Below are 11957 nucleotides of genomic sequence, written 5' to 3' on the forward strand. Positions count from 1 at the left end.
ATAAAATTTTCGTCTATTTTTATTTCTATTAAAAAGTAAAAAATAACGCAGACAGAAAAAAAACTATATAATATACTAAAGCTATTTTGGTTTGAATAATAGAAATAGTTTAAAAAATATAGCTTTGCTATATCAAAGATCTACCCTAATGCATAAGTTCTTTTCGATGATTTTCTTGACGATGGTGTCTTCATTAGCTTGAAATAAATTTCATATCACGCGCCTGTGGATTTAAATTGTTTACATTAAATCGCACATACACACATATATATACATACATATATGTATATGTACATATATAGATATTGCAGACAGACATGCATTTGTATTTTGAGTACATTTGGTTCATGGCAGAGCTAAAAATAATCGCCATCTTAATCGCAAAAAATAAATTCATAAGCTTCTTTTCAATGCGAAAATGAATGCAGACATTTGAGCTTTGTTTTGCCGCTGGCAGTCTGGCCTTGTGCGCGTGCAACTGTCGCTTTGGCTATAATTGAAAATGAAATGCGCCAAATCTGCGTGTGTGCAAGCAAAAATTGATAGCGTCTTTATTGTTATTGCTGTTTGTGTTGATCAAATGTCTGGATAGTTTGGATGAACAATTAATGAAATGGGGTTATAAGGATATGAGAGATCTCAAAAAAAACTTTATAATACTTCTTTCAAGTTGGAATATTTTCGAACAAATCAGGAACGTCTAGTAATCATCGAAGGTAAAGAAAAATCCTATTTCAATATTATACTAGCTATATCCTTCTTTCTCATAAAATAAAATTTCTGAAAGTGAACATAAAAATGATTATCAAGTTTTTTGGTGCCTTGAAAATGCGTGTCAAAACTTTTCTTCTTTTGAACCACTGCACGGCAAGAATTATCAGGTGGATATATACCACGATCGTAAGACACAATGCTTAAAATGACAGCTGAAAGATTTGACAGAGGAGAGGTAATCTCGCCCCAACAAATGAAGTCCTTCAGTGATAAAATACCTTTAGTTCTTCTTCCAATGGATAACATTACCAAAATGTTAAAGTTCACAAGAGAGTATAAAGTTGCCCTTGGCAGCAAGGCTGAATGTAATGATTCCATGATCCGCCTACCACTGAGGGATATTACAATCAAATGGTATACAGACGGCTCCAAAACGACCACACTCTCCATACCTAGGAAGTTTTCTGAGTATCTACAAAGTAGAAGTTCTTGCTATAAGTTTGTGTGTAGAGATAAATCTCCAACGCTATCATCGCAACAAAAGTATCGTCATATTCAGCGTCAGTCAAGCGGCACATAAAGCGATCTCTGCGTACGAGATCAAGTCGCTACTGGTTCAAGAGCGCATAGAATTGCTGAACAGCCTATCCAGTCGTAACCAAGTGCAAATTATCTGAGTATGAGGTCACAATGGTATAGCCGGGAATGAACTCTCTGACGAGCTTCCCCTCTTTGCAGCTTCCACTACAATGTTAAGACCGGAACCTTGTATGGCGGTTGGTTCACACACCATAAAGATCTGCTCGGCAATGAGGAAAGAATAGGCAAGGAGAAGAATCGGCAACAACTCTAAGGCATGGACGTGTCTAAATTGCTAATGAGTGATCACAATCAGAGAAGGTTCAAAATTTTCATTCTGCACTGGCCATTGTAAGAAGCACTTATTTAACATTGATCTAGCCTCTTATGCAAATTGCCGGTTCTGCGACATGGAGCCGGATACTTTCTAGCGCCTGTTGATAGATTGTACAGCAGTCTGTAGACACTGGATTAAGGCCCTTGGATCCATGTTTCCGAAGAGGAAACACATCGCCTCAACGGCTCCCAGCAGTATTTAATATTGGAATTTATGAATGTGCTGGGGCTTTTAGAGTCGTAGTAATAGAGGGAGGCCACGATAGCCCTTAGGTCGCGGTTCTAACTTCATTTATTATACTATATCTAGCTATCAGCGTCACATTTAAAGTAGCAACATCAGTTAGGATCGAATCAAGAAATATATACAATTTTTCTCAATATGTTTCAAAAATTCTGTCTAACGTCTAAACTACAACCAACAACAAAACAAAATTATACACTTGAAGAAGCGCAAGCACTTTTTCAACAGCTCGTTTTGTGATTTATTGGGCTCAATTAAGTTTACTAGGCTAACAAGCACCACAAAAACGACGTGCAAAGCAAAAATCGAACGAAGGCAACACAACAATCGTGAATTATGTGCGAAGTATAACAACGAGCACATCGAAAATTGTAACAGCAGAAACATAACGGTACACATATACTATATATATGTTTGTATGTCGGTACCTTGCAATAAAGAATTGTGCGCGAATTCGTTAACAACGAAAATGCTAACAAAACACCCACTTAACTGTACACATTTAAATGAGCGCACACTTGCATATACACACATATATATTACATATATGTATGTATGTATGTACATATGTATATGCACTTGCGATAATCTATTACCGGTGTGTTTTTGTTGTTTGTATACTCCCGCTTGTTGCTGTTAATCAGCCCATATTGTAGTCCATTGTATTGAAGTGGGAGCACACATTGTAGATTGTAGGTTATGTCGAAATTTTTGGATGCTTTTTTGAATGCACGCTCGGCACGGGCGAGTGCGTGCTGCCACTTATTTATATACACACATTTATTTATTTGTGTATCAGTTGCATATGAGTGTTAGCTTGGTTGTATCGACCGACTAAAAACAGTCAATAACCGCAGACATCTTCTGTTTCAAATACTACATACATATATAGTAATTACAGACACGTTAAACACTTTAGTATTCTCTCGTTATACCTTTAACATTAAGGGTGTAAAACTAACTTTTCCTTGATTTTCAGTGGTCAATTTGTATGGCAGCTATAAGCTATGGTGGTCAGATTTGAACAATTTGAACGGTGATTGCACTGTTTGATTGAATAATAATCTGTGCCGAATTTCGTTAAGATATCTTCTCAAATAAAAAAGTTTTCTTTACAAGGACATGATTTTGTTTGACAGTTTGTATGGCTGCTATATTCTATGTATAGTGATCCGCAAGCCTTTGAGGTATCAAAGATAAGACAGATAAAGGTATAAAGTCGATTGAATGTTTAAAATTTGAATACTAGGTATATATAGTATATTGACCGATATAACCGGTATAAAGTCAATAGGCAGGTCGACAATTTCTATGTCCGTATATGGAGGCTAGAGAATGTTTTGACCCGATTGAACCCAGTTTTGACATAATCCTAATTTCAATAATATATTTCACAGATTGAAAAGTCATCCGCGATTTTCGACCAAATTTATACTAAAACAAAAAAACATATACCAGACAGTTGCTTAAATTTCTTCCAACACTGTACGCACATAAATTAAAACACGCTTACATTTATGTAAAAAAAAAACATATGTTTATTTTCGTACCTAAAGCTGAGTTCAGCTATATGTATACTATATATAGTAGATATGAGTATTGTTTGCTAACATATCGAGATTCTCCTGCACGCATTGGTTTACTCATCTCACGTTTTTGTATTAAATTGACTTTGGCACGTTCACTCCTCGTCGATTGCGCATTGTTATTGTACTTAGTGGGTTATGTGCAAGCACGTGAAATTGCAACACTGCAAACATGAAAGGGAAAAAATTATCAAACATTTCAACAAAAACTGAAAAGATGGAATAAATTAAGTTATATTTAGAATCGGTTGCGTTAAATTCGAACAAAAAAAAATAAATAAAAAATTTGAAGAATAAATTAAAAAAGAAAAAAAAATTAATGCATTACAAAAAAACTATTAAATTAAAAACGGAATTAAAAAACAAAAAAAAAATTATGAAGTAAAATAAAAAATAAAAAATTTCAAGAATATAAAAAAAACTAAAAGAGATTAAGGGGGTACTCTCATGTGAACGCATATATTTTACCACTTTTTTGGAACAGTTTTTTTATGCGACAACAAAATTCAATCATTATAATTTTTTAATATATTTTTATTTGTATTTTGAAATAAACAAAAAAAAAAATTTTTCGTTTTTTACATTTTTAATATATTTTTTTTTTAAATCAAAGTAGTCACCAACAAAAAAAAATAGTTCGCTGGTGATAGCGGCTGTTCATGTTGTCTGAAATAAAAAAATCGAATGGATTATTATTCAGTAGTTCTGCGGCTATCGTTCCTACCAAATATAATCAATTTCATTAAAAAAAATGTGGAACTTCAAAAAAAGTCACGAAAATCTTGTTTTTTTTCGTTAAAAATCGTTTAAAAAAATATGAAAATATTTTCGAAAATAAAAAATTGTGGTAGGGACGATAACTATAAATGAGTAGAAGATTATATGTAAATTTTAAAGCAATCGGCGACTATGAGCTGTAACATATCAAATACTATGAATTTCGGTCTGAATTTTTCACAGCATGTTTTCAATAGATTTTACTGTCAAAATATATAGAAAAAAAAATCGATTTTTCGAAGTGATTATATGAGAATATCCCTTAAAAAATTTGAAAAATATTAAAAGAAATTAAAAAAGATTTTTAAAAAGCTTTATTTATTTAATTAAGTTTAATTTAATGAGTTTTTTTAAATTAAATTAATTTTTTTTTTTTAAATTTAAATGTAAAAAATTATTTAAAAGATAAAAAAATTTATTAATTTTAATTTAATGAACTTTTTTTTAATTTAATAAAGTAAATTTTTTTAAATTTTAAATGTGAAAATTATTTAAAGATTTAAAAAATAAGTTTAACAAAAATGAAAAAAATGTAAAAATATAAAAACAAATTAAAAAGATTAAAAAATTTAATTAGTTTTAATTTAATGAATTTTTTAAATTTTATTTAATTAATTTCAATTTAATTATTTTTTTTTAATTTTAAATTGTAAAAAAAATTAAACCCATTGGTTTCAAATTATACTTTGAAAGTTCTGGTCTAGAGCCTACAGATATTTATGAAGAAATTGCATTATTAGAAATTAAAATTTATATTTACAAATTTAGGAATTATTAAAGAAAAAACAGGAAATATTACAGCAGCATTTGAAAAAAATAATAAATTTTGTGAATAAGCTTAAAACTGGAAAACAACTTTACAAAAATTCTTATGAAATAAAATAGCACAACAACATTATTGAAGGCTTTAAGCTCCTTAAGGTAGCTTACCCTCATAAAAACTGAATATTTTTGCTCTAATTAACTAATATTTTAGATAACCCTTTTTATTAAGTAATCGCGAATTTCAAAACTATTGTCCTAGTTACATTTATTGAAACCAAATACCAGCATGCTATGGCTTGTCACACATAATGAACAAATTGAAATTATAATGACTATTAATAAGCATTCAATTATATTTGTATGTGTGTAAAATGAAACTTATTAATAACAAACCACAAATTGCAAATCATTCCCGCATAAACAAGCGATTAAAAATCAGTTAACAAATTAGCACCTTACAAAACCAGCATTTAATTTAGTATGGTGTAGAGCGAAAGGGAAAATAAAGATAGTAAGGGCAGTAACGTGTGCAGTTGGACTGAAGTGAACTTCTAAAAGTAATACATAAGTCGAAATCATTGCTGGTGTTTATATCTCTACGCAGTAAACACTATTGAGCATCCTCATATAAGTTCTCATATACCGCAGAACTTATATGATCTAACGAGATCGATACTCATTCAAAAATCCACCCAATCTATCCCTTAATGAAACTAACCGAAAAAGTTGAATACCAGCTGGCATTGCTATTCTTGAGTAAATTTATAGAAAAATGGATGATGAGAAAGCTGATGGATCTCCTGCAGGTATCTTTTAAAAGAAAAACTATTACCATATCAATGATTTGTATGTAGTTTTTGAATTTCTTACCAACTTACCATAAGGTATAGTTAAAATAAATATAGCCATTGCATTGGCAGAACTGGAAAGATATAAGGTATTGCAAACAGAAATCTATTATTTTTGCATTAAAATGAAGGCTTCATTTAACATATCAAATCTTCACAGTTTTGTTCGATAACCTTTTGCCATTTTAATGGTTTTTGTTCATAATGCCATACTCATAGAGACCCTCAACCGCATATGCAAATAACAAAGGCAGACATTTTCACAAGATTCTCTTAAGGCGAATTTTTTGCCAGCTAAACTTTCTACCATAGACAGAAAGAGAAGAGTAGTATTCACTTGGCAAGAGGTCCGAACTAATCCATAAGAATATCCTAACCAAGCTTTTGGCGAGGCAAATATAACAGACTGAGGTAATCACAAAACTGCCTGAAAAGGGTATTTTATAAAATGTTATTTTTCTCGTACCTCCAGAGCCTCATTTAAAGAGCTCTTAAGTCAATTTATTTTCGATACCTAATCGAAATTCCGTCTTAGAAGAGAGAATTGGCTCATTTTTATTTTTTGATTACCTTTTAACAGTAACATAATACAAGTTTACATATATCCATTATATTACTACCCTTCAGTACCTATCCAACATCAGCAATCAACCGTCCTCACAGTAAGCAACTAATTTGACGAAAGCATTCTAATTATGGAAGCACTTTTTTTACTTTAAACGGGTGCTCTTTTCTCCTTTAAACCTATTCTGCATGTCTTGATAGGGGAGAATAACTTTGCTATCTTTGCATTTACAGAGAGAAGTTTATGAAAAAATCAATCATAGAGAGAACTTTAATGGATATAGCTCTTGAGGTTCATCTTAGTCCTTTATTTTTTCTGATTCAAGCAAACATCGAAAGCTAATATTCGCTGCTCTTCTTCCTTTTCTATTTATCCTAAGACTATTGGACATTTTCTGCACAACTTTACTTAGTACGGCAAACTTTTACTGAGCTGACTATATTTATGCTTATTAAGGGTGATCCATTTCGAGGTTTTCTACTTTATTATTATTTGAAAGAACATTCTTTGACATTTATTTTTTTTTAAATTATTTCTATCAAATATTGTTCGTAGTTTTTCTGGTTGAAATGACAGCACTTCAATCTCTGCAGGTAGCTCTTCGTCCCAACTACAAAAATTTAGCTTGTTTACCCATTGAAATAGAGCGATGTCACTTGGGAGGGTCGAGCTGCTTCAGTTCTTGTACAAGCTCTATATGTACGCTTTCAATTTAAGATATTTACGTAAAATGCATCAAGTCGTATGTCTTCTTCTACGTATAAGATCATTATCAGATACATCAGATATATGAACATCTTTGTGCTACACTCAAAATCATATGTCAAAATGTCCATATGTCAATTAATGTGTGTTAAGTTTCGGTTTGCTTGGCGATTTTACATTAACACGAAAATAAGTATTTGAGTGTCAAAAAGTATTCAGTGAAGGTCGTGAAGTTATCGAAAAACTTGCCTCATGTATGTTAATGACGATTGCATCGAAAAAAACTAAAGAAACAGTGCATGAAAATCTCAGCCATTCTATTCGCCAGACTTGACTCTCTTCGACGTTTGTTTGTTTTCGAAAAATCCGCTTCTGGGAATGCGCCATAAGGCCAGAGTAACTACAATGGCAATAAAGAAATAAACAAATATCAATTCGCGACTTTATTGATTAACCCATTTCAACTTATGTATTGTGCTCATTGCAGTTTATTTTATAATGACACCAATAGTTGTGAAAAGTAATTGTAATTGATGATTTGAAAATATTTGCTCTACTTTTTGCAGCCAATATAATGTCTTTCACAGTTTTTATGCGCGATTGCTTACCATTTGACTTCCAGTTTTTTACTACATACCATATGCATATGATTAATAAATGAGCTGCAATTGGTTCTCCTGAAAAAAATTCTTTAAAGCTGTGACATTATGTCCATTTCACTTTATTGTACTCCGTTTGATTGATCGTTTTTATGAAATTTTGTTAAGTTTTCTATAAAAAAGTGCAAACATTTCGCAGATTTTTACCGTCACCCGTGTTCACCAACTATTGTTAACTACTAACCGATAATTGTATTGTAAGTTTTTATAAAAACTCGATAAATTAGCACAAATGTTAAAAAAAGTAGGGCAGACAAGAATAAATTTAGAGTAAATGAAGGCGTGTACAATAATAGGTTCAGAACAGGCACTCCCAATTTAATATATGTATACCTGGAGACATTGAATAACTGTTGTACTGTTTTAAAACACAATCGAATTGTTGCCAGAAATATGCTATACAAGTATTTTATGAGTTTTTTTCTAGATCAAATTTTAAGTTTATAAAGTCTTTGAGTGGCAGCAGCAAAATTTTTAAAATCTAGAGTCTTTGTTGTTTTCTTTATGAAAATTTATTTTTATATCCATTTTTGTTGAGATATTATTCTTATAAACGAAATAAAAACGTTAGTGTGGTTGTAAGTTATTTTACGATTGCAAACTTTGTACGAGATTTTGAAATAAAGCAATATTGGAAACTGTATAATTTTTACGCCAATTTTAAATTTTTTTTAAGCAATATAATCCAGTATCTGTATAAAATAACGAAGCTTTAAGATTACCGGAAACGTATTAAGCGAGGCTTTTAAAACGCGCCTAAATGTAGGCAATTTAAATTAATACATAATTAAGCTTGGCTTTTAAGCACAGTCTCGTCGTAAACACGAACCTAAGACAGTTTGATAGGCAATAGACAATTTGAGTGCGGCCATAACTATTGCACTTGTATGTTGTAGAAACTGTTTCTTCCAACTAATTTCTACATTTTTCTTTAAAAAATCCTGAGCAGATATTGACTGCTTTGCATTGAATTATATTAATTTTCAAAAGCATTTTTATAAATCTCGACTCATTAGATATATAATGTGCTTTTTACTTCATGTAAATAATCATGTATGGGAAAATATTTTTTAAGTAAATGAGGATTAGATTCGGAATAAAATTAGAAAAAACTTTGGGCTTATTTTAGAAAATGAAATTAAACGTCGTTGTTGATTTCTTAGCAGTAGATTTCGGGTTCAGTACCTTCAAGTTGAGTAGATAGCAGCTTTCTTGAATATTAATGCTTTCTTCAATTAAACTGAAGCCGATTAATGAGTATTGGTAAGCGAAAAACAAAAACTAATTATTTTCATACGAAAATCCAAACTTCTTGGCGAGACAAGCTAAAAAATTTTTAAGGGATCACATGGGTTTCCTCGGCTAAACAACAGCCCTTTTTAAACAGTTTTTTCTTATAAAAAAATGCAATATTTTATTAGAATTTTTTATTGTTACAATATAGTGTATTGTATAACAAAGAAATTCTGAATATTAAAAAAAAAAAAATTTTAAACTCGGTCATTGCGACGCCATTTTTGGTGACCCCCCGGAAAAAAATGCGCCCGCGTTGGTAGGATAACTCCATACAGGATCATCTAAAGTGAAAAAGTACGCATTTTAGTTAAAACCTAAACTTACAACGCGAACGAAGGAAAAAAAACTGAAAATTGAACTTAAAAAAATTAAAATTTCGCCACATTTTTTTTTCAAATAGTTGTAATTGAAAAAAATCCTTCGTCCTAGTCTTTAAGAATTGTATCTCAAAAGCCTGTGTAAAATTTCATTAAGATCGGTTCAGTAGTTTTCTAGAAATCCTGCCAACCGTTTTCAAAAACGTAGTCTCGAGAAAACCACGTTTAAAGGCAGCGCACTTAGCCTAGCTAGCCGCGAGCACACAAATTCTCAAGGCTGTATCTCTGAAGTATTGTAAAAAAATCGAGTTTTTGAAACTCGTTAATCCATGTGACCCCTTAAAGAGAAACACGAACTTTTTATTACAAAATTCGATTGCGTTGTTCAATAGAGGGTTTTATATTAGTCAAAGCGACTTTCAACTTATTGTAAAAATTTTTGTCGTAATCTTTAAAATAGGTTCCATTTTCGGCAATTGCCTCTTCATTGGCTTTGAATTTATTTCTCGGCATAGAAATTGAAGTGTTATTCTCTCAAAAAAAAGGCTATGGAGGCCTGGTACCAAGAATATGTTTAATGCAAAAGTAATAAAATGACCAACTCGGCAATTTCGCCATGACCTTCATAGATTTATGTAGATAAAATTATGTTATCTTCACAAAACACCCTTTACTATTTCTGGCATTGTTTTTCCAAAATTTTATCTCTTAAATGTCAGCTATCTTGAGAACTCCATTTAATTGTATTCTCATTCTTTATCGGAGTTTTTCGTTGTTTTTTGTTTACTTAATCTGTCTAGTTATAAATGCAGTTCAATAAGTCCCATTATCTATTGGAGCTTGGTTTTGGATCAGTTTGTTCAAGTATTCTTGGAAAATTACACATTATGCACAATATGAAGAAATCTGGGAAATCTGTTGCAAAAATTGCTGTTTTATTAAATTGTAGCCGGTAAATGGTTTATAATGGCCAAAAACATATAAAACCCAAAGAGATATATTTAACCAAAACCAAAAAGTAAAAAAACTACAACAACCGCGAAAGACAACAATTACTCAAGATAGAGCCATTGTCCGGAAAAGCAAGGCCGACCCGTTTAAGTTTTCAAGACAAATAATGCAGGAAATCAATGAAAAATGTGAATTAAATAAATCGCGGAGAACTGTTAGAAGACGTTTAACTTTTGGGCGCCTGAGTCCACTTCTTCCACTTCTGTCAAAGCGGCATATTCAAAATTGGCTACATTTTGGGAAAACACACAGTGATAAAGACCTTATTTTTGAAAAAATGTACTATCGACGGATGAAACGAAAATTAATAGAATGCATCCTGATGGTATAAGTACTGTTCATCGTCCTAAAGGTCAATCGTTGAATCCCAGGTACACAAAAGAGACGATAAAACATGCTTAATGAACGTACTAATTATTCGTATAAACAGGAAAATGGATCGGTATCAATATTTAGACAAATTAAGGAACGAAATGGAACAATTTGATTTTGATTATATGCTCTTTCGCTGGACTTTTATGCAGGATGATGGCCCTAAGCACATAGCGAAGATCATGAAAGATTGGCTCAAGAAAGAAAAAATTAATGTTTTGGATTGGCCAGGACAAAGGCCTAACCTTAATCCAAAAGATAATGTATGGAACGATGTAAAACTTAAAATTTCTGCTAAAAATTTATCCCATTTTATTCATTTACGGGAAGGTATTAAGGAAGCTTGGTACTCCTTACCAAAGAAGAGATGCGAGAAGCTCGTAGAATGTATAGTACACAGACGTGATGCTGTAATTGAAAATCGCGGATATGGTACCAAGTATTGAAAGCATAACTATATTATGGCACCAAACCATTGATTTGATTTCATAAATGTCACATGATTTTTGCAGGATTGGTAAATTGTGCTATTTGAATATCCAAAGCAATTTAGAAGGTGTTCAAGTTTTCCAATTAATACTAATTATTCGTAATTTCTAATTTTTACTTAAATGGATAAATGAATAAACAAGTAGTCATATTTCTAGCCTTCTTTACTCTTATAAAGATCTTTGTCAATTGTAAAAGCTCTTATTGCTTCCTATGATTAAGTGTGCTATTTGCGGGATCATGGCTGTATGTGACAAGTACGGAATTTAAGTTTTAGTTAGTTAGTTAGTATTCTAAATTTTTGAACTCATTTTTTTTTCAAAAATTTGCGCTACTCAAATTCTCTAGAACCTCATAAGCGGATTCATTTTTAGGGGCGGTGATTTGTAGAAAAACCAAATTGTTGGGATATTGTTCTGAAATTTTTTCACATTTCCCCAAGAAGTTGCTCATATGTTGGAACCGCCGATATCGAGGATATACCCACCATACAAATTAATAGATCAAAATCAAGATAATGATGATTTTTTAATCTTTTCGGCGCAGTCAAAACCAAACTAATAAAAAAAAATTCTTACACAAAATTTTATTGCTTTGCCACTAGAATATTTCTGCTGTGTGTACTTAAGCTTTGAAGTTGAAATTCTTTTTTTGGGACCAGACAGTCACGCCTAGTTTCTTATAATCCTAATTT

The sequence above is a fragment of the Bactrocera tryoni genome, chromosome 5 (assembly GCF_016617805.1).
Source record: "Bactrocera tryoni isolate S06 chromosome 5, CSIRO_BtryS06_freeze2, whole genome shotgun sequence".
Classification (NCBI taxonomy): domain Eukaryota; kingdom Metazoa; phylum Arthropoda; class Insecta; order Diptera; family Tephritidae; genus Bactrocera; species Bactrocera tryoni.